This window comes from Haemaphysalis longicornis, unplaced genomic scaffold (assembly GCF_048455015.1).
Source record: "Haemaphysalis longicornis isolate Haplotype H1 unplaced genomic scaffold, Haemaphysalis longicornis Haplotype H1 scaffold_1, whole genome shotgun sequence".
Lineage (NCBI taxonomy): Eukaryota > Metazoa > Arthropoda > Arachnida > Ixodida > Ixodidae > Haemaphysalis > Haemaphysalis longicornis.
The window spans coordinates 90,188,630-90,208,360 of record NW_027526203.1 but is presented as its reverse complement, the minus strand read 5'-3'; the positions used below and the strand labels follow the sequence as shown (position 1 = coordinate 90,208,360).

The 19,731-nt window shown below is 43.6% G+C and overlaps 1 protein-coding gene and 1 long non-coding RNA gene across 2 annotated transcripts in view; one reads left to right on the top strand and one right to left on the bottom strand.

Annotated features, from left to right (window-relative positions):
- The window catches only part of LOC144177985 (ATP-binding cassette sub-family C member 2-like), a 603,957-nt gene that overhangs the window by 281,816 nt on the left and 302,410 nt on the right, over nucleotides 1-19,731 (bottom strand). The window lies entirely within an intron of this gene.
- LOC144178013 (uncharacterized) lies at nucleotides 6,747-12,875 on the top strand. The gene is made up of 2 exons (XR_013323917.1): nucleotides 6,747-7,302; nucleotides 12,786-12,875. It is a non-coding gene; the product is annotated as an uncharacterized LOC144178013 (long non-coding RNA).

The window sequence follows — 19,731 nt, the reverse complement described above, 5'->3', positions numbered from 1 at the left end:
ACGAAACGATTATTTTCTCCCAGAACAAAAACAAGCCAGGTTTAAATACGGTCAAAAACAAACCAAAGGCAGAAAACGGCTTGCCCCGGTATGGTGGCGCCATCTAGGTTGCAGTAGAATACCTCGACGCAATAGCGCCGTACATGGTAGAGACACCCTTTCAACGGACCCCTGCCGCCGCAATTGGGTCAACGTGCTCAACGCGTTGTTCTTTTCGTTTCCCACGAGAACCAGCAACGCGCAACACATAAGATGATTCAAACTTTGCCAGTAAACTGCGTTGCAGCTATAATTTTAGCGCGGTTTGATACAGTGACTTGCTTCGGTGGCTCGCGAGCGACCCAAAATGGCCGCGCCATCCTCCACCCTGTCTCCACCCTGTACGACGGCCGCATGAATCAAGGCACCCTAGGCTGCAGAGCGTTCGGTTCCTGTGATGTCATTGCAGACCACGAAAACACACGATTTAGCGGGAAAATCAAAATTTTAACCGAAATTAAATAATTTCTCAGTGAATAAAGCATCGTTTGTACCCGGACAAGCGCTGGGGGCACTATAAAACACGAAATCTTTCGAATAAAACAAACTTGTATTTTCTCTTCATGGCTCCTTTAAAAACACTGTCTATCATTCCAGCTTATTACTTTCTTTAATATTTTTGCGATCCGTTGAGCTGGGTACCGTTCCAGACGAGTGGAAAAAATGGCAGCATCTCCACTCCGGGGATGATGGCAAGGGTGCTGATTACGGGGACTTGAAATGAAATCTAATTTGCGCCCTGACTGACATCCGATTTGCGCCCCGACCGTCATTCGATTTGAGTCGTTAGTTGGACCTTTATAATTTTCTATATGAAACTGCAACTCACGGCTCCAATCGAATTTGCTTGATTTTCGCTTGATGGTGGTGTGCGCACGAATGGAGGCGGACGGAGATTGGGAGGTCCTAAGGTACTCCGCATCGGTATAGGCGAGGGAGTAAGCCGTTTGACTCTCGGGTACCAACTCACGGTCGTAGCCTAATGGGTAAGACGACTGACACTAACTCTGTTTAGTCTACCAGACACATGCTCGAATCGTGCGGGTGCCTGTGCGATTTTTTACGACCGTAAATGCTATGCGCACGGACGCGGACTGACATTGTGAGTCCTAAGGTGACCTTTAAGTCAGGTAACCGGTCAACCCCAGCTAATTACCGTCCAATTTCTTTAACGTGTATTTGTTCTAAACTACTTCAGCATATTATAGCATCTAGGGTCATCAGCCACCTTGAATCAATTAATTTCTTCTATCCATTTCAGCACGGCTCTCGCAAACATTATTCCTATGATACCCAGCACGCCGAATTTACGCACGACTTACTTCATCGCAGGGGTAATAACCTTCAGACAGACGCCCTTTTTCTGGATTTTGCATAAGCCTTCGACCGCGTACCTCATAATCACCTGATTCGCAAGCTATGTTCTCTTGGTATTCCTCCTAATTTATTAAGCTCGTTTAAGCACTTATTAACGGGACGCATGCAGTTTAACATCAGCTTGTAACTGTCAATCACCATTTGCTAAAGAAACATCCGGCGTCCTGCAAGGGGCCGGTTTATCGCCCCTTCTGTTTCTAATCTACATTAATGACTTGCCGGCTAACATTAAATCCAATATCCGACATTTCACTGACGATTGCGTCATCTACACCGCCATCAATAGCTCTGACGATGATAATAAGGTACAACGCGACCTCGACTCAATTGCTATATAATGACAAAAATAGCTCATGCTCCTAAACATAGATAAGTGCAAATCATTTTAATTTACTCGGAAGCGCGGCGTACTTGCCAACATATATTCTATTAACGCCGTACCCATCGCTTCGGTATCACGCTAAAATATCTTGGCGTCCACTTGACTTCATCGCTATCCTGGACAACCCACATCGATTCCATCTGCTCTACAGCATCCCGGACACTCTCGTCCCTTACAAAAATGGATTTTGAGTTTCAATTCTTTTCCTGTTGAGTTTTAATTGAATCAACAGAAACTTAATTCGAACTCAATTGGCTATTGAGATGTGTCAGTAGAAACTCAAAAGGATTTGTATTGAGAAAACGCAATACAAAAATAATTGACACCAGTCTATTGAAACTCTTTGGAGAACCAATTGACAAAACTCATCAGGCTGAAACATACACTTTGAAGGGCTATTTTTTTCAGCGCTGCCCACTGTGTCTGCTGAATTAAGACTACTAGGTTACTTTTATGTTTTTTTATTATACATTGACATTTCTATTGAGTGCAGTCAATAAAAAGTCAACAAGGTTTCAATGGACAAAACTCAACAGAATATCAAATGACTTCGTTTAATTGAAACTCAATAGAGTTTCTACTGACAAAAATCAAGTAAAATTGAGAGTCGAGCTAGTTGGTGCTACGTTGTTTAAATATATACCAGTGTCCTTCTTTTTTGTCCATGTTTTATGGTTCGAGCCTAATTTTCAAAGCTGATAAAACTCCTTAGGCCAGTAGCCTTTACCAGCAGCATCTTCGATTGATTGATTGATTGTAGGGTTTAACGCGCCGACGCAGCGCAGACGATGAGGCGCGCCGTAGTGGAGGGCTCCGGATTAATTTTGACCACCTGGGGATCTTTAACGTGCGCCGAAATCTCGCACACACGGGCGTTTTTGCCTTTCGCCTCCATCAAAAAGCGGCCGCCGCGGCCGGGAATCGAACCCGCGACCTCGTGCTCAGAAGCGCAACGCCTGGCAGCATCTTCGCCCAAATAATAATTATAACTGCTAAGTGGGGAAATCAATTATATTGGACAATTTTTGACTGCATTTCCTCAAATACTGCCGCAACATGCTTTGCACAAAACAATGAAAATAAACATTGACAAAACTCTAGTGACTCATCTCTTCCTGCACGTGACTCCCGCGGAATCGTTTCCTTGCTATAGGGACCGGGCGGCCGTTGTATGGCACCACCGTCGCTTCAGCGAACAGCGCCGCCCGTGGCGAACCGCTCGTCAGTGGAATGCCGGTGGCGGTCAGCGCAGCGTTGTTGTTCATGGCTTTCTGTCTTTTTTCTGCGGTGCGGGTTGCAAAGCGTACATAACCAGGAGGGCTTTTTTCAGGTCGGTAAATCTTGAACGTGGATGTGACCTTTTCGAGGCATGCCATGTGCGTGATTTACGCCCATACTCAGTATTTGCAAATAGCAGACGACGCTCAATGCGCCAGGCTGGAAGCCGAGCTGGAAGTGAAAGTCCGTTCCTTTATGCGATTTTTTTATGCCTGCATGCAGTTTCGCGTATCGAGGAGTATATTGCAGCTAAATGCTCCCACAAAGCCGGTGTGTGCAAACGATCCAGGAATGCTGCGGCGCTGGCCTTTGCAGCTGACGATGAAACGGCGTCGTGCACAAGCGAAAGGCAAAGTTTGCAGGTGTCTTCTAAGATTTACCTCAAAACATAAATTGTGATGGTCGACGCTTCCGTAACTTCATTAGCTACGGCTGAAACGTGTTTAAGTTCACCGAAATGCTCCTACAACAGTTATCGGGAATCGTTAAAGAATAAATACCGCATGATAATAGAACGTTATTGCTTGTCATCGAGGAGCATTGCTTTGCAAGAATTTCAATGGTTGCTGGCTAGTTGGTTAATGGTTTTTGAAAAACCAATTCCTGAGTGGATGAAGGACGCGAAACAGGAGGGCGCCCGAAACCTGTACACAGTTTCACAACAGAATGCTGCGGTCAAGCTGCCACCTACCCCTGAAAAATCTTGCACTCCTCCGCCTAACGACGATGATGTTGTTTTATAGCAAAGCTTTCTAGTGTGTGTTACCTTGGTTGTCTTCTGGATTTGAAATTTGTCTAACTGAGCTTCGAATTTGACCATCACGCAGTTTGTCTTTTGATCGCAGCGTCTTTGACTTTGACCATTTCCCATTCGATTTCGCGTGAAGAAAGTTTTGCATTCAACCATCGTAATCATTAGATGGAGGGCTAGATGATTTTTCTGTTTAATTTTGAACTTCCATGCACCCCTCTCCAAATCTGAACTTTTTCCAGCGTGTCGGAAATGTGTCTGTGCCGAAGGACTCGGGCTGGTGCACCCATATTTGAGGCAACTAATCGCGCGTGTTTGCTGTCTTCACCAGGCATTACACGATTTTTCAGGAATTCTCTAAAGAATGCTTAACCATTAAATAACACCGGCTGACGTCAACACTGCCACATTTTTAAACTGTCGGTGCCAGCCTTTATTACCCGCAGGTGGGAAAACGGGAAGGGGAGGAGGGATGGTTTGTAGCTTGGGATGTTGGGTGGGTGAATAACTTTGGCTCTTGATAAAATTACCACCACAAACGTGGGAGTTCCACTTCGGCTTTCAGGCTCCCATGCTGTCACAGTGTCGCTCACGAAAACCGAAGGCACAAAGCTTACGGGTACAGAAAGAAAGTACACTTCTACGGCTACACGGTAATCCATCTCGTACGCAAGTGCCTTTCTCTTCAAAGCAAACGTATCGAGGTATCCCAGCGCTAAGACTGGCGTGGAAACCGTAGTCAATGAAACCAGTGAGGATAATTTAAAATGGTAGAAATAAATACTAATATAATATTTTATTCCTACTCAGAGAGCGCGCAGCCAGGCGCAGAGCGCTGTAAAAAGCGCTCATGTCAGTGTCGCCCGTTCCCAAACTTAGAAGCGTCAAATAAGTTTATGTAGCCAGGCACAACGCTAGTGCATTTACGAAGAAATAAATACTAATAATAGTAGTTTTATTCGTACTCAGAACGGGAGGAGCCAAGCGTAGATCACTGCAAAAAGCGCTCATGCCATTGTAGCCGATACCCAAATTTAGAAGCGTCCGACAAGTTTACGTAGCGTTACTGCATCTAAGAACCCAACGAATCTGTCTAGATTTCGTTTCATCTCACATGTCCGCTCACAACACCGCCAAGACATTCAAACAACCGAAGCAAACACGACAAAAACAACGCGAGGCTGTGTAGTCGAATGCACCGGCTCATTCCACTAACGAGGGGAGCGCCGAGTGGTGGCGCCACCCGTACAGCTGCCCGGTCCCTATAGCAGCGCATTTTCTTCTTTATACCTTAGCACGCATTGACATAATGAGTGAGCAATCTCCACTACTGCTGCTAAGCTTCCGCTTTAGCGGCAGTGGACATATTCGAAGTCAGTCTTCCGGGAAAGTTGGAGCGGAATCATGAAGCATGCATATCTGGCCGGGAAAAAACGGAAAGGCGGGGGGGGGGGGGGGGGAGGCTACACATCTCGGGTCCCAGTTCTGGGGACAAAAAAAAGTCGTCCCTCCCCCTACCTCTTTTCACACATACAATGCTGTGATACCTTGTGTCCCGGGAAGGTAGGTGTGGAGGAGGTACATTTAAAACGCGATTCGATCTGCTACATCTACAAAAGGCATATGTGACATCGCATCCTAGTGCGATGATTCAGTGTTTTTCTGTGGAGGCACGATACTAACAGCGCTGTTTTGCAGAAATGAATACTTATCTCACAAACCCAAACGCACAAGAATATTCCAGTGACGAAATTGTGCCTATAAACACTCAGAAAAAAAACAGCAAAACTTTGGTGTAAATCCCTAAACTTCGAAAAAAGAACAATTAAATTTTTGTACACAGCGAACTTTTAAAACAAGCGAACGCAGGCTTGGCGTCATCGTCGTTCGCTCGTGAACTTCATTACTCCAGTTATCACTCGCGCACCCCGCCGTGGTCTGAGCCCAAGGACGCGAGTTCTATTCCCCGTCATACATAACTTTCCTTGAGGATACCGTAAACTGTCTATGATAACAACAGTAGAACAGCAATGTGGAATGCAGAGAATTCCACAAGGAGCAAACGCGCATCTACGCTCTATTAAAACAGGTGAAAACAGTTCTTTCACTGCAAAAGAACTCCGTACGCCAGTCCAAGGCGCCGCCGCTCACACGAACTGAACGAACGAACAAACGAAGAAAACAATGAAGAAAGACAAACTGAAGCGCTGATTAACAACTCATCTTTACTGCACAGGGTCACAAAAAGAAAGAACGAGCCTGACACTGCTTCACGCCACTACAAAAAAAAAAAAGAGAAACCGAACAAATTAGTGGGCTGGCGTGCCGCTTGTTACACTCCGAACCGCTCTCTCGCTAACGATGTCAACACGTCCGCGGACTACGTTTCTCAAACACAAGCGCCTAGCAAATATCCTGCGCCCGCAAGCAGATCAAGAACTTTGAAGCTGTTTTCAAAGATTGGACTTTCCAGAATTCTTCCGTCCTCTCTCCTGCTGCAGTTCGCCGAAGCGGGCGCCCGGACACAAAAGACGTGCCATCCACCTCCACACCCGGCGATAACCAGTTCTTTTGGTTCCTCTGGCACCCTCCCACGCTAAGCTGGGGCGGTATTCTCGAGTTTTGTCCCTTTTGCGTCCCTTTCAAAAGTGTCCCTTTTGGCGAGCCGTGATTGGCTAAAAGCAAACAACCGGAAGTGACGTAGCACAAGCGCGGCAAACCTACTACCAGAGTCCACTGCTTAACCGGAAGTACGTCGATGAAAGGGACGCAAAAGGGACGTTTTCAAAAGGGACAGTTACGCAGGAAGTGACCGCGCTGTCACGAATGTCTAGTACGCGGCGTTGCCACTGCCGCCAGTGGCGCTGACAGCCAACATTGCGACCTCGGCAGAGTTCGGTTATCTGCAATATAATATTATTACTGCTGCTAGAGGGGTTGGTAATAATTCTATAAAAGATTATTGTAAATATTAACATAGGACTCACAAGCCGCCGTAGGTTTTTTTGATATCTCGTGTCAATGTTTTCACGCTCAGTTTTCACAAGAATGCGTAGCTGTGGCATAGCCATCGCAAACCGACTTGAAACCAAGCCAATGTCGCTTGGTCGCAATCCCGGATGTGCGGGGTCCGGCGTGGTGCGGTCGTGCGGTCGTTCTCGCAGTTCTGTGCAAATTTATAGCTTTCCTCGTGTTGTTGGCGATTTATGTGCCGTGTGCGAATCTTTTCAACCAGCATCGAAGGTCAGACATTGCAGTGCAGCTGGCGATACATCGAATTTATTGAAGGAAAAGCCATCGTATGCGCTCTTCTACCGCCGGTGAACATCCTTTGTGTGTCGTGTTGTGTTTGTGCGCTGTGATCGTACGGTGAAGAAGCTTGCGAAGTGAGGTGTTACCATCCCTGTTAGCCACGCTTTGGGATCCGTCAATTTCACCACGCTGGGAGCCCCGCTGGGAGCGACGTTGTTATAAGGTAAGTTCATTCTTTCCGAGCGCTCTTGTGCAGTGCGCGTCAGGCTTGTCAAGGGCAAGCGAGCACGCGGCTTCGGAGCATGCTGGCGACATCTGCTGATAGCTGCTGGGTTAGAGATAGCTTGCCATTGCGCGTGCGTGGATCTCGGACAGGCCCTGGCCGGTCGTCGTTCAGCTTTGGCCTCTAAAATTTGGAGACACCACCACCCGCAACGGGTGCTTCTTTTCTTCGTGCCAGCCGTGAGCGGTGACGCCAGAGATCACTGCGTTATTTGACGCGGTGCATTATCACCCCAGGGACTTACGTAATCGCACAACAGGTTCGACCGAAATCCCTGCAGTGACTTCTTGTTGCGTGCTTTCCGTTTGGTGCGCTTGAGATGCAGAAGATTGGCGCTCGTTGCTTTATGCGATTACGTAACTGCCTGCGATAAACGCGTCAAACGGCGCGTCTATCTGGCCTGTCACCGCTCATGGCTGGCACTGGGGAAGACCAGTGCCCCTCGTGGGTGGTGGCGTCTGCAAATAACAGTGGCCCATGCGAAATGACGACCGGCCCGACCCTGTCCGAGATCCGCGCGCGCGCAATGGCAAGCTATCTCTAACCCAGCAGTTATCAGCAGATGTCGCCAGCACGCTCCGGAGCCGTGAACTCGCTTGCCCTAGACAAGCCTGACGCACACTGTACATTTCATCATGACAAATGTTGTGCAGACCTTCCTGAATGGCGATACTCACGACTTGGTTATTTGTCGGTATATGAACAGTGTTTTTATTCCCGCCGTCTCCAGATCGACCTAAAGGGTATGATTTCACTTCAGCCTTGCAAAAATACTGTACGTAAGTGTAACAAATTGAAGGGGGAGGCTATTGTACCGGCACACAACATTTTGACATCAATCAGTGTTTTATTGTCTTCCGCGCTGCTGTATTGCTTTCGCGTGTTCTATATTTGTATGTATCTTAAGCTAAAGATCTAACAAAACCTTTGAAGGCAATTGACGAATGAATAAAATCCCAGATGCAGTGCCGCTACAGAACGGAGCAGCAGCCATGAATTACCTAGTACGAAGTGTCATAAAAAAAGAAAGAACACCATGATGAAGATAAATAAAATGTTTGACGAACGAAGTTAACAAAAATGAAAAAAAAATGAAAGAGGTTGAATCGAACAAGTGCCTGTCGGATCAATAACAAACGCACGAATACTGTGCCATGCAAGCACACCTGACAGCGCTAGGCTGAGAGGCAGATCTACCAGTCACAAACAGGATAGTGTGTTCAACCAGTTAGGAGACATGGCGGTAAAATATACTTGCAAGCTAAAGTGCTGGCAGCCAGCAATATATTTGCGTATTAATTTGAACGATTGCTTGGAGAAAGAGCGTTCCCTGAGTGCAGAGCAGTGACAACTGTGGCCTAAACCGTATTTCATCCCAGCTAAAAAAATAATGCCCAAGAATATAACAAATTCATTGATTGCTTTTGGAAAATAGAGACTATGTATCCGCAGAAGGTAGGGTTTAAACCCAAAACATCTTTACACAAGTCTGATGTGTTACCTCGGCACCCTAAAGGCAAGCAGACACTTTGGCTTTAAAACCAATGCAGAAAAAAACCTGCTGCGTTAGTAGTAGTTGGAAACAGACTGCACACTGTTGTCATATATTAGTCTTTTACCACTAAGTGCCAATTCTCACCATGTATCTTTCCGTGAATTTCTCATTTGCCAATTTTTGTCACAGGTGCTAGGCGGCTTGCGCTAGAACATGCACAGGCGTCAAACTTTCAAACTGATGAATACCAGTTTTGACTTAAGCACTTGCTCGACTTGCTAGCGTAAATTGAAATTTGCCATTGCTTCTAATCACAACCTGCTGACTGCCTTTCTCGGAGCAGTTTTGAATAAGTTGGGCTGAATGTGGTGTGAGTAATAGCAAAATCACTGAATAACATTTTGGCTGAATGTGGCATCAGACGTGCCACTGACTGATGCTACACCGGCATTGCGCGAGGGCTTAGTCAATCTGTTTTGACAGATGTTCTGCCTCTAGGAATTACCCAAATGATTGGTCGGCATGGTATCACTATACTGTTTTAGTGCTGCTAGTGTTCTCGCCAAGCAAAGGGATACAAGCTTTTAAATTATTTCTCATTTACAGAAACTGATGTTTTTCCCCTCACCAAACAAAACTGTTTCGTGTTCTCCTTGTGTGTAAACTGGCATTAGACGGCCTTGTTATACTGGTATACCCCTCTGGCATTGTTATGATGAAGGCAAAAATGTGGATATACCCATGTCTCATATGATCCCTTTAAGCGGCTGCTTAGTGCTACTTGTTTGGTAAACGTACTGCAAGGCACACACCATACTTCAGCGTCACAAGAGTGTAAAAGACTGCGAAATTCAAGTTATGTATTTTTCCTGTCACGTTCTTTTTGCCACGTTTTTTTTTCCATCACGGTTCATGTATTTTTTTCCACTAGTCGGTAAGCACAAAGTAAGCACTAGTCGGTAAGCACAAAGTAAGCACAAAGAGGCCTATAATGTTTTTCTTGGTATATTTACGGAAATATACAAAACTCACTTCCCTTTAAAAACCCGTAAAATATCTCGCCGAATCCGAAAACCATGGATTACGCCAGATCTGAGGCAACAAATTAAACTTAAGTACAAATTGTACAGAACGTTTCTAAATACACGTTTAAGTGGTGATTTTAAGTGCTTTAAGCAGTTTAGAAATAAGCTAACACAACAACTGAGGTTAGCTCGGAAAGAATATTACTCGGCCTTGCTTGAAGCCAAGAATGTCGGGAATGACTTAGTATGGGCACGCTTAAACTCTCTGTTGAAGCCTGAGAAGCCCCAAAATGAACTTTGCAACCTAAATATTAACGGGATAGAACTCTCTGGAATTGATCTAGCTAATGCCTTCAACAAACATTTCACGACCATAGCGGCTAGCGGTTCATCGCAGGATGCATGCAAGTATATAAATGTGCACAATGATAAAACAATATTTCTTGAACCAGTTAGTGTAGAAGAAGTCATGTCAGTAGTTTCAAATTTGAACAACAGCCGGTGCCGTGACATTAATGACATCCAAGTGAAGCCCGTTAAATATGTCGTGGACGTAATTGCGCCAGTTCTCGCACATATATTTAATATTTGTATAACTACAGCTATATTTCCAGAACAAATGCAGATAGCAAAAGTAACTGTTCTTTACAAAAGTGGGGATCGCAATGACCTTGGAAATTACAGACCTGTGTCTATTCTTCCTGTTTTTTCTAAAGCGTTTGAAAAAATCTTGCATTGTAGATTGTCTAATTTCATTGATCAACATAACATCCTTACGGAAAATCAATTTGGTTTCTGCAAAAACAAATCAACAGAACTGGCGCTACTGCATCAAAAAGAATATATCCTTACACAATTTGAAAATAAGGCTCTGGTCATAGGAATTTTTGTAGACTTTTCCAAAGCGTTTGACTTAGTGAACCATGAACTACTGATCAAGAAACTAGCGTGTTATGGTATTAGGGGCACTGCTGGTTTGTTGATAACGTCATATCTGTCTAATAGAACACAGGTTGTCCACATAAATGACGCTTACTCCAGTGTTAGCCCTGTGGTCTCTGGTGTCCCGCAGGGCAGTATACTGGGGCCTCTGCTGTTTAATCTTTATTTGAACGACATTGTAAATATTAGTGACACAGCTACACTTGTTATTTATGCAGACGACACTAGTATGTTTTTTTCTGGCGATAATATTGATGAACTTATCTGTACATGCAATCTCACGATGGAGGCGCTGCACAAATGGTCTGATGCAAACTACATGCGAATTAACGAAAATAAAACAAAAGCAGTTATATTTCGCCCTAAAAACAAACCGGTTCCCTCTCATTCTCCCATTAAACTAAATTCGCGAAATTTACAGTTTGTGGATAGCTTCAAATGCCTAGGTGTCGTGTTTTCCGCAAACATGTCGTGGGATAATCATGTTGATCATGTTATAAATAAGTTGGCTCGAATCACTGGTGTCGTTGGTCGTTTAAGGTACATTCTCCCCAAATCTGTGAAATTGCTTCTGTACAATTCTCTTTTTTATTCTAATTTAAATTATTGTCAACTTGTCTGGGGTACCGCAAAGTATTCCTCTTTACATAAAGTTTATTTACTGCAAAAAAAATTTCTTCGTCACGTTTATAACAAAGGTTATAGGGAGCCAACCAGAGACCTCTTTCTTAAAAGTGGTGTAATCAAAATCTTCAACTTGTACAATTATCGTTTGAGTAACCGATTCAAAATAGAAACCAAGATAAACATAAACTACATGCGTAATTTGGCCCGGTTGCAACAGAAAGAAATCAGTTACCCTTTCAGGAATAAGGAAACTTGGGCGGTCCCTACATCCCGTTTAAACACTGGGAAAGAGCGCATACAGTGTACCCTGCCTTCTCTTTTAAATGTATTTCAGTGCGCCGATTTTGATATCTATAAATGTTCTAAACGTCAATTACGTGTCATGTGTACTAAACTGCGTTAACCTTTCTATGTCTCTCATTTGCTTTCTTGTTTAACTGTTCTTTTTATACCTGTTGAAAATGACGGGTTTTAGCTTTTATTGTTACTTTTTTCGGTTGCCTGTATAACTGTGTGTTTTCTTTTGTCGCGATGCTGCTGTCTGAGAAAAAAGGGGGCTGCGGCCTCGTCAAGCTGTCTATGACAGCTTTTTTCCGCGGTTCCTTTTTCTGTATCTGTGTTTATGTATCCATATCTGTGTTTATGAAACAGAAATAAAGTTTCATTATTATTATTATTATTATTATTATGTGCTCATCCATTCATAAAGCCATTTGCGATGATTGCCTGATGTAGTAACTTTAGATTACAGTACCATCTGATCCTAGTTTTTTTTAATCAAGGCTTGTTTTGTAAACAAGTTCATGCGAATTGACAATTTTCTAATTTTGTTTTACGAGATTTCAAGCATTAAAATTTCAAAAAACAAAATCCACAGGTTGACAGGTATGCTTTTGCACAGGTTTGGGGTTTCTCCTGTCAGGTAGTGGGTCTACCAGTCTTTATAGACCTATTTGGATTTCTTTTGGGCCTGAAAGATGTGGAAGACACGATTACGGACCCATGCGGGTGATTTTCTGGCTCCCTGCCGCCTTGAAACATAGTCGTTCCTGTAGATTTCAGGCGCCTTAATGCGGAAGGCATTCAACTAAAGGCATTCCACTCCCTACCAATTGTAGAATTAATTGATGCGGCTAGCTTGGCTTACGGCATTAAAATCTGAGGAAAGCTTATACATTTGTTGAACTGCTATCTCCCTGCTTTCCAAACATACAAGCCAGGTAACTTTTAAAATAGCCAGGTACTTAAACCAGCATGCTTAATGAGAAGGGATGCAATCATCATTTCGTACTTGACTGGTGCAAACAAACAAGTCTGTTTCTTGTATTTTGCAGGCTACACAGTCAAGTAGGCAAGTGGACCCTGCGAGGCTCCAGCCCTCCCGTGATGCTTTCGTGAGCAATAAAGCAAGCGTTGCCATGCAACACCTCACTATTTCGCCTGCTCATTGGACACCTTGACGACAGTTTTTAGAATGTTTTTGCAATATTGAAGCAGACTTAGTATATATTTGGTACAGTTAACTGAACTTTACTATGCAATTGTTGAAATAACTTGACAAAAAACTAACAGGAAATCAAACGGGCTGTCTTGAATATGCTCAGTAGGTTTTCATTTGACATTTCTCAACAGGAACTCAACAGGAGAATGAATAGAGAGTCAACACAGACTCAACTGGAACTCAACAGACTTTTCTCAATAGACTTTCAATTGACACGTCACAACAGGAACTCAACAGGAAAAGTGTATTGAGACTCAACAGAAAGTCAATTGAAAATCAACAGACATGTTGACTATAGTCAATAGACTTTCAATTGAAACTCAGCGTTGAGTTTCAATTGAAACGCGGCGGCCAATTTTCAACGAGAACTCAATACAAAATTTCTATTCAAAGTCAATTGACTGTCAACACAATGTACTGAGTAAAGTCAATTGACTTTCAATTCAATCTCAATAACCATTTTTGTAAGGGGTACCTTCGACGCAACCTCAAGTGCGCATCCCCCGATCTCAAAAACCTAGCTTTCATCACCTTCGTACGACCTAAACTCGAACATGTTTCAGCAATCTGACATTCTTTACAACCCTACCTAAGAACTAAATAAGACTCCATCCAAATTCGCGCTGCTCGCTTCATATCTTCGCAATACTCGCCCAAAACCAGCGTTACCGCACTAAAATACTCTCTTTCCCTCCCAACTCTTGAATCCCGCCGCTTGAAAACCTTCTTCCCTTCTTCCAGCCGCTTTAAAACCTTCTTCACCGCTTCTACTATCCCCCACGCTCAAGACATGAATTGCTCCAATCTGCACACAGACCTTCATCGCGCATAAATCGCTGCAGACCCATTGAACATATAAATGGACGGACGTCAGCATTTATCATCTCATTTTTTCCTAATGGAATAGCCCTTCGGAATGCCTTACCAGATGACTCCGCATCATGCGCCGACCGGGAAACGTTCTGCGCAAAGCTGAACTAAAATTTTTTTCAAGCATCTCTCCTGATAATTTCAACTACTCCGTGTTTATCGCTAATCGTTTTACAATTGTACTTAGTTTTGCTCTGAAATTGTTTAACATATCTAAAACATCCTTTATTCTTTTTTTGCTTTTGTTCTAGTTACGTTCATGTGATTTCTGGTTCCTGTCTCCTGTGTATATTTATTGGCTTTGTTCTATTGAACATTGTACCCTATCTCGTCACATCTCCCCCCCCCCTCCTTATGTAATGCCTTCTGGCCCTTAAGGATGAAAAAATGAAATAAAATGAAATGGTGCCGTAGACTCCGTTCCATTTCTTTACCCCATTTTCGTAAGCCACAGCTATTTCTGCCTGAACACAGATCATCTCTCTCTCTCTCTCTCTCTCTCTCTTCGAAAAAAGCAAAATTGTTGAGCCCGGCCTAGACATCACGGAATAAACATTGTGATATACTGACTCCTCTTCGCTGAAACTGACCAGCACCTCGTATTTCCACCTTTTCATGCTCACATTTTAAGCCACACTCTGGTTGCTAGTCGTTCTCATTTCAATAGTCTTTGGTGCTCGTGAAGCAGAGATCGGAAATGCAGCAGCTGCGTACGAAAACGCTCCGTGGGAGTTGAAGTATCGCTATCGCGCCTTACATGTTAGGATACAAACGTAGATGTCTCTGCAAGTTTTTTTCTAGTGTTTATTAATGACATAGTACAGGATATACCAGTTAAAATTAGACTATTCACAGACGACTGCATCCTCTATCAAGTTCAAAGCTCCTGCGACCACTTTCTTTCGAATTTTTCTTTAGCGAAAATACAAGCTTGGTGCTCAACTTGGCAAATGAGTGTTAAAAAAAATGAAACGGTAGCGATGTCAATTATGGGTAAACGGTATCCCCTAAGCTTCACATATTCCACAGATAATCACACTCTTTCCGTTGTAGAAAGGTACAAATCATAAGCATCAAATATTTAGGCGTAATTATCACTTCAGACCTCAGATGGAATGAACACATTTCATACCTTAATAATAAAGTCATGCGTTAAATTGGATACCTTAGAAGGTAATTGCGAAAATAAACCAAAAAATAAAGATAGCTTACAAAACTTTAATTAGGCCCTCCCTCGAATATGAATCAGTTACCTGGGATCTATATACAAAAAACGTATTGATAAACTGGAACCTGCTCAAAGGAAAGCCATCAGATTTGTTCATAATTGCTATCCCTGGCGAGTATCTGTAACCTCGCTCTTGACTCAATCAGAGCTGGATACATTGCAACGTGAAGGGCTCAAGGTTTTGTATTCCCGTTACAATGATAAGCTGGCAATAGAGAAGAATAATTTTATCGACTTGGTTAACAAGCGCTTGACGCGCTTACACCACTCCGAAAAGATTTCAGCTGTAAGACAGACACGGTTACAAACTTTTTCTTCCCGAGAAAAACGCGCGAATGCAATCGACTTCCACCCAATGTTATTGATTGCGGCAGACTGGATTCTTTCGCCAAAGCATTCTCAGATTATCTGTAGTTTTTTTTGTATCTTCTTCGACGGCCCCTTTTCTTAGTATTGTGACATCAGCAACTAACATACGATTGTGAAACAATAATGTTGCTGTGGTGTGTTTTTTATGACTTACATTCTAGCTCTGCTTAGTTTTTGTGGTGTACCTCAGTGCTTTTACTATTTGCAATGCCTTCATTGTACAATTCTAATTGTTCCTGCTCTTTCCATTCATGTCTTGTATATTATTAATTATGGTATCAGTATAGGTCTGGTTTGGTACCACGTGGGTGGCCTTCTTTTTGTTGAACTGCCGGCTGTTTTGGTTTGCGGATACTGATAGTACCTGCTGTTCCCTTTGTTGATGGCGCAATTCCTTATTTTTTATTTTGTTTCTGCTCATTGTTGTGATTGCTTTGTGGATGTCGGTACTATCTGCGCGTGTATGTTCTGTATTGTCTCGCATTCTTTTCTTTGTTTTTCCCGCTCTTGCCTAAGGCCTTTCTTAAAAGGCTTGCATCTTCTCCAAGGGCAATGTGTTGACCCGAGAGACTCGTGCCCCTAGTTGCTGTCCAATGTGGGGACAGTCGTCCCGCCAAGTTGCCTTTCAGTGCAGCTTTTTGCGACTGCCCCCTCCTTGTGCACTAAGGAAAATAAAGTTTGATGTGATTTGATTTGATTAAATCTGAAATAAATAAATACATAAATGCTCCGGTTCGCCTTGTAAATAAAACTAGCGCTTCGTCTGACCCAACGCTGTCCTTTTTCACTGCCCCGTTTTCTGTTCATAGTTTTTCGTACCAAACTGCATATACTTGTTTTTTTTTTTCTGGAGCCGAAATTGCAAAGAAAATGACAGCGTAGCAAAGTAGAACTCAGCTATGTGTAAAACAACAGTTTTTATTAGCCATTACCGCAGCCGCCTAACTACTGCTATAATCAGTGTTTGAAGCGGTAAGGTCTCACAATGAATTCATATTTGAGTCAAAACTCTGCATTGTCAAATTGTGTTATAATGGGAAGCATTCTTGGATCAATCGATTTCGGCGCTCTTCATACAGCGGCTTTTGTGTGCTCGCGAGTTTCAATGCTCCAGTTCTAAGGTCCAGTTCTGTGTCTGACATACGAATACAACATATTCATGCGAAGTAAATACAAGAGACCGGGCGAAGCTAAATAGAGGGGCTTTATGTGAGCAGCACTGCTCTAGCGGGTGAGGGAAGCCGCAGTGAGCGGCTGTGCTTTAGCTGACATCCCCTCAAAGCATTTTCCTCTTTGTTTTTTGTCTTTGGTGGCTTTCGTGACAGAGGGAGGCGAAGTATTGCTGTTTATCGTGGCATTCTTTTTGCTTCGCCTGTTTTCGACACTCTGTATTCTTGTCTTTGTGTCAAATCCATTTATTTAAATATTTTTCGAAGAACGCTGTTCTTTTTGTACATTTGTCTTGCGTAAACTATGCGGGTGGCTATCTGTGCTGTAGAGCAAGTAGACATTCAGGTTCTGGGAAATCAGTAAAGTCGGCTTCCTGTCAGTCATTTCCGGTGCCATATAGATGGCGCTAGCGGTTTTACTCCCGACTAAACCACTGCAGAACGAAAAGAGATGGTGACCTAACCGCACCCTCTTTCCCAAAATACCTCATTATGCTATGCAGTAACAGCAATACAAAGTTTTTCTGAAGAACGAGGTTGCTCACAGAACTAAAAGGGCGCTTCAAGGTTATTCCTGCTATGATTCAACTTCATAGGGTCTGAATTCGTAAAAAAACGTTATCGTTTTTTAATACTGAGCAACCTATATCATCTGAGCAACTAAGCAACTCCGCAAACTGAGCTACTTATTGCTTCAATAGGAACGCATCAATACGCAAGAACAGGACGCAGGCGGTCAACTACTTGAATGGTTATACTGTAAGTTAGCTTTTCTTCACTTTTATACATTCCTTGTTGACTAACTAGTTCTGCACCTCCATATACAAAGAGAGAAAGGACTAAGAAGGAATGCCGCTCAAACCAATTGATAAAATTTTAATCATCATTAGCATCATCATCAGCCTGTCCACGCCTGCTGCAGGGCAAATGCCTCTCCCATAGATCTCCAATTATGCGTCCCATTACTGCGCCAATTAAATTACAGTGCCGAGCCTCTACTGCTTACGGTCGCCCCGCACTCGGCCGGGGCCTTTTGCACACTATACCACGAATAAACTGCAAAAGAGGTAAGAGTCGGCCGGTGCGCAAAAAACGTTTCATTGCGGAAGTGCACGATTCCTGAGATGGATGTATTTGAGTTAACTTACCTCGCCAAACGACCTCGCGGAAAAGGCTAGGTGCGCAGTGTTCGCCATAAGCGCAATTTCGATGTGGGTTTGATTAAATAAGATGCATTTAAGCAGCGCAGTTCCACGTATCCTCAAAGAAGTTGTAATTATTAATTAAAGAAAAAAAAAAAAAGCTTGCTCTCTTGGACACGATAATGATGAGTGGTTCACCCGCCATCGACTTTCCGTGCATCTAGCCACTTCGCTAGCCATCGTAGCCGCTTCTTCGAGGCGGTGGCCGATTGCGGCAGTGTGCAGAAGCAAGACTGGTCCGCTGCCTGCGATAGCACCGGAGCCTTCATGGACAACCCTTCCGCTGTTCGACTGGCCTCTTCGTACAAAATCACCTGCGCTGGTGACGTCATTCACAAAGGGTATGAAAGCCCAGGACATGGCCTCTCCCATTAGTGGGCAAGGTAGCAGCTACACCGGCATGATGTTCACCCTTTGTCTAATACTTTTTGTGAAGATATGTTACTACCAAAATGCTCGGCGCATACGGTCCGATAACCGGTTTCATGCCCATTTGACGTAGTTTTGTTGTGTTCGAATGTTTCATTCTGCACCACTCGCATTTTGCTGAGTGGAGATGTTGAACAGAACCCCCAAAAGCTCAACCCATCCCTGACATTGCAAAGGACAGAGCTAACTATCTGTGGTCGAACTAGCCGCTCCCAGACAGATTGAAACTGCGCTGGGCAAATTACTGCTACAACAAATTCCTCTGAAATTTCGGCGATTTCATGACATGCTCAACGAACTGCTTGTAGGGCAGAAAAAATGGCTGAAGATATCGCCTGTATCAAACCTTAGTCGGTTCTCTCACGATTCGAATCCCACGTGGCAGTGCTTGAATCGTCCAGCACTGTTTTAGAAGATAGTGCGCTCCTGCGCTCCAAACCCTTTCCATCGTTGTGACAGACCTGATTTCGAAACACTACTTCTTGAAAACCGGTCAAGGCGTCCCAGTATCATTTTTCATGGCTTGGCAGGACAGTCAAAAGAAACTAGCGCGCATCTCCGAGCCAATATTTCTCACCTAATCACTGGTCCCGAAATCGAGCGCTTTCATTGAATCGGAAGGATGTGTCAAGGCCATCCTGGACCCGTGATCTAAGAAACACTTAACTTAAACAGGAAAATTTTCAATACTTCAAAGCGCGCTTAAATTGAAAGACATGTAAGAGAAGAATTTTCTGTTCGCTCTACTCGTGAGAAGCTATGGGATGCATCCAGCTGCTTGCCAAATAACAGATGGTTTGGAAAGCTCGCCCTCACAAAAATTGATTACGAATTCCTGAAGAGTTTTTGCGGAGATCTTATGAAGTCACAAGAAACACGACAGAAGCTCATCAGGAACTCTGGTCTTATGGAGTTGCCACCATAAAAAATCTACAAAATTTGTATAGCTACTTGTCCACAGAAATTCATTAGGAGTTAACTCTTCAACACCTCTATAAATATTCTGTAAAATTTCTACAGTCACTTTTCCATAGCATCTCTGTGAACTTAAACTAAAGGCCTCTATAAAGACTGTAGAATTTTTGTAGTGACTTCACCATAAAAGTTCATTAAGAGCGAACTCTTCAACATCTCTATGAATATTCTATAGAATTTCTACCGTCACTCCTCCATAGAAGCTCTGTGAACTTAAACAACTCAAGGCCTCTATGAAGACTCTGTAGAATTTTCGTTGTGACTTCACCATAAAAGTTTATTAAGCCTCCAATCATCAAAGCCTCCAAAAAGTCTATAGAATGTTTACAGTTGGTTCCCCATAGAAACTCTGAACTTTAACTCAATTATAATCTAGCTCCCCAGAACTTCTATTGTTTGCCATCATAACTCATGTGTGTACCAGTGGCCGTCCTTCCATCCATCCAGGCAATACGATACACCCGCGCACACACACATACACGCGATTCACGCGTCGCGCGAGCGTCGGCGTTGAGCGGCGGCGCCGCCCCATCACGC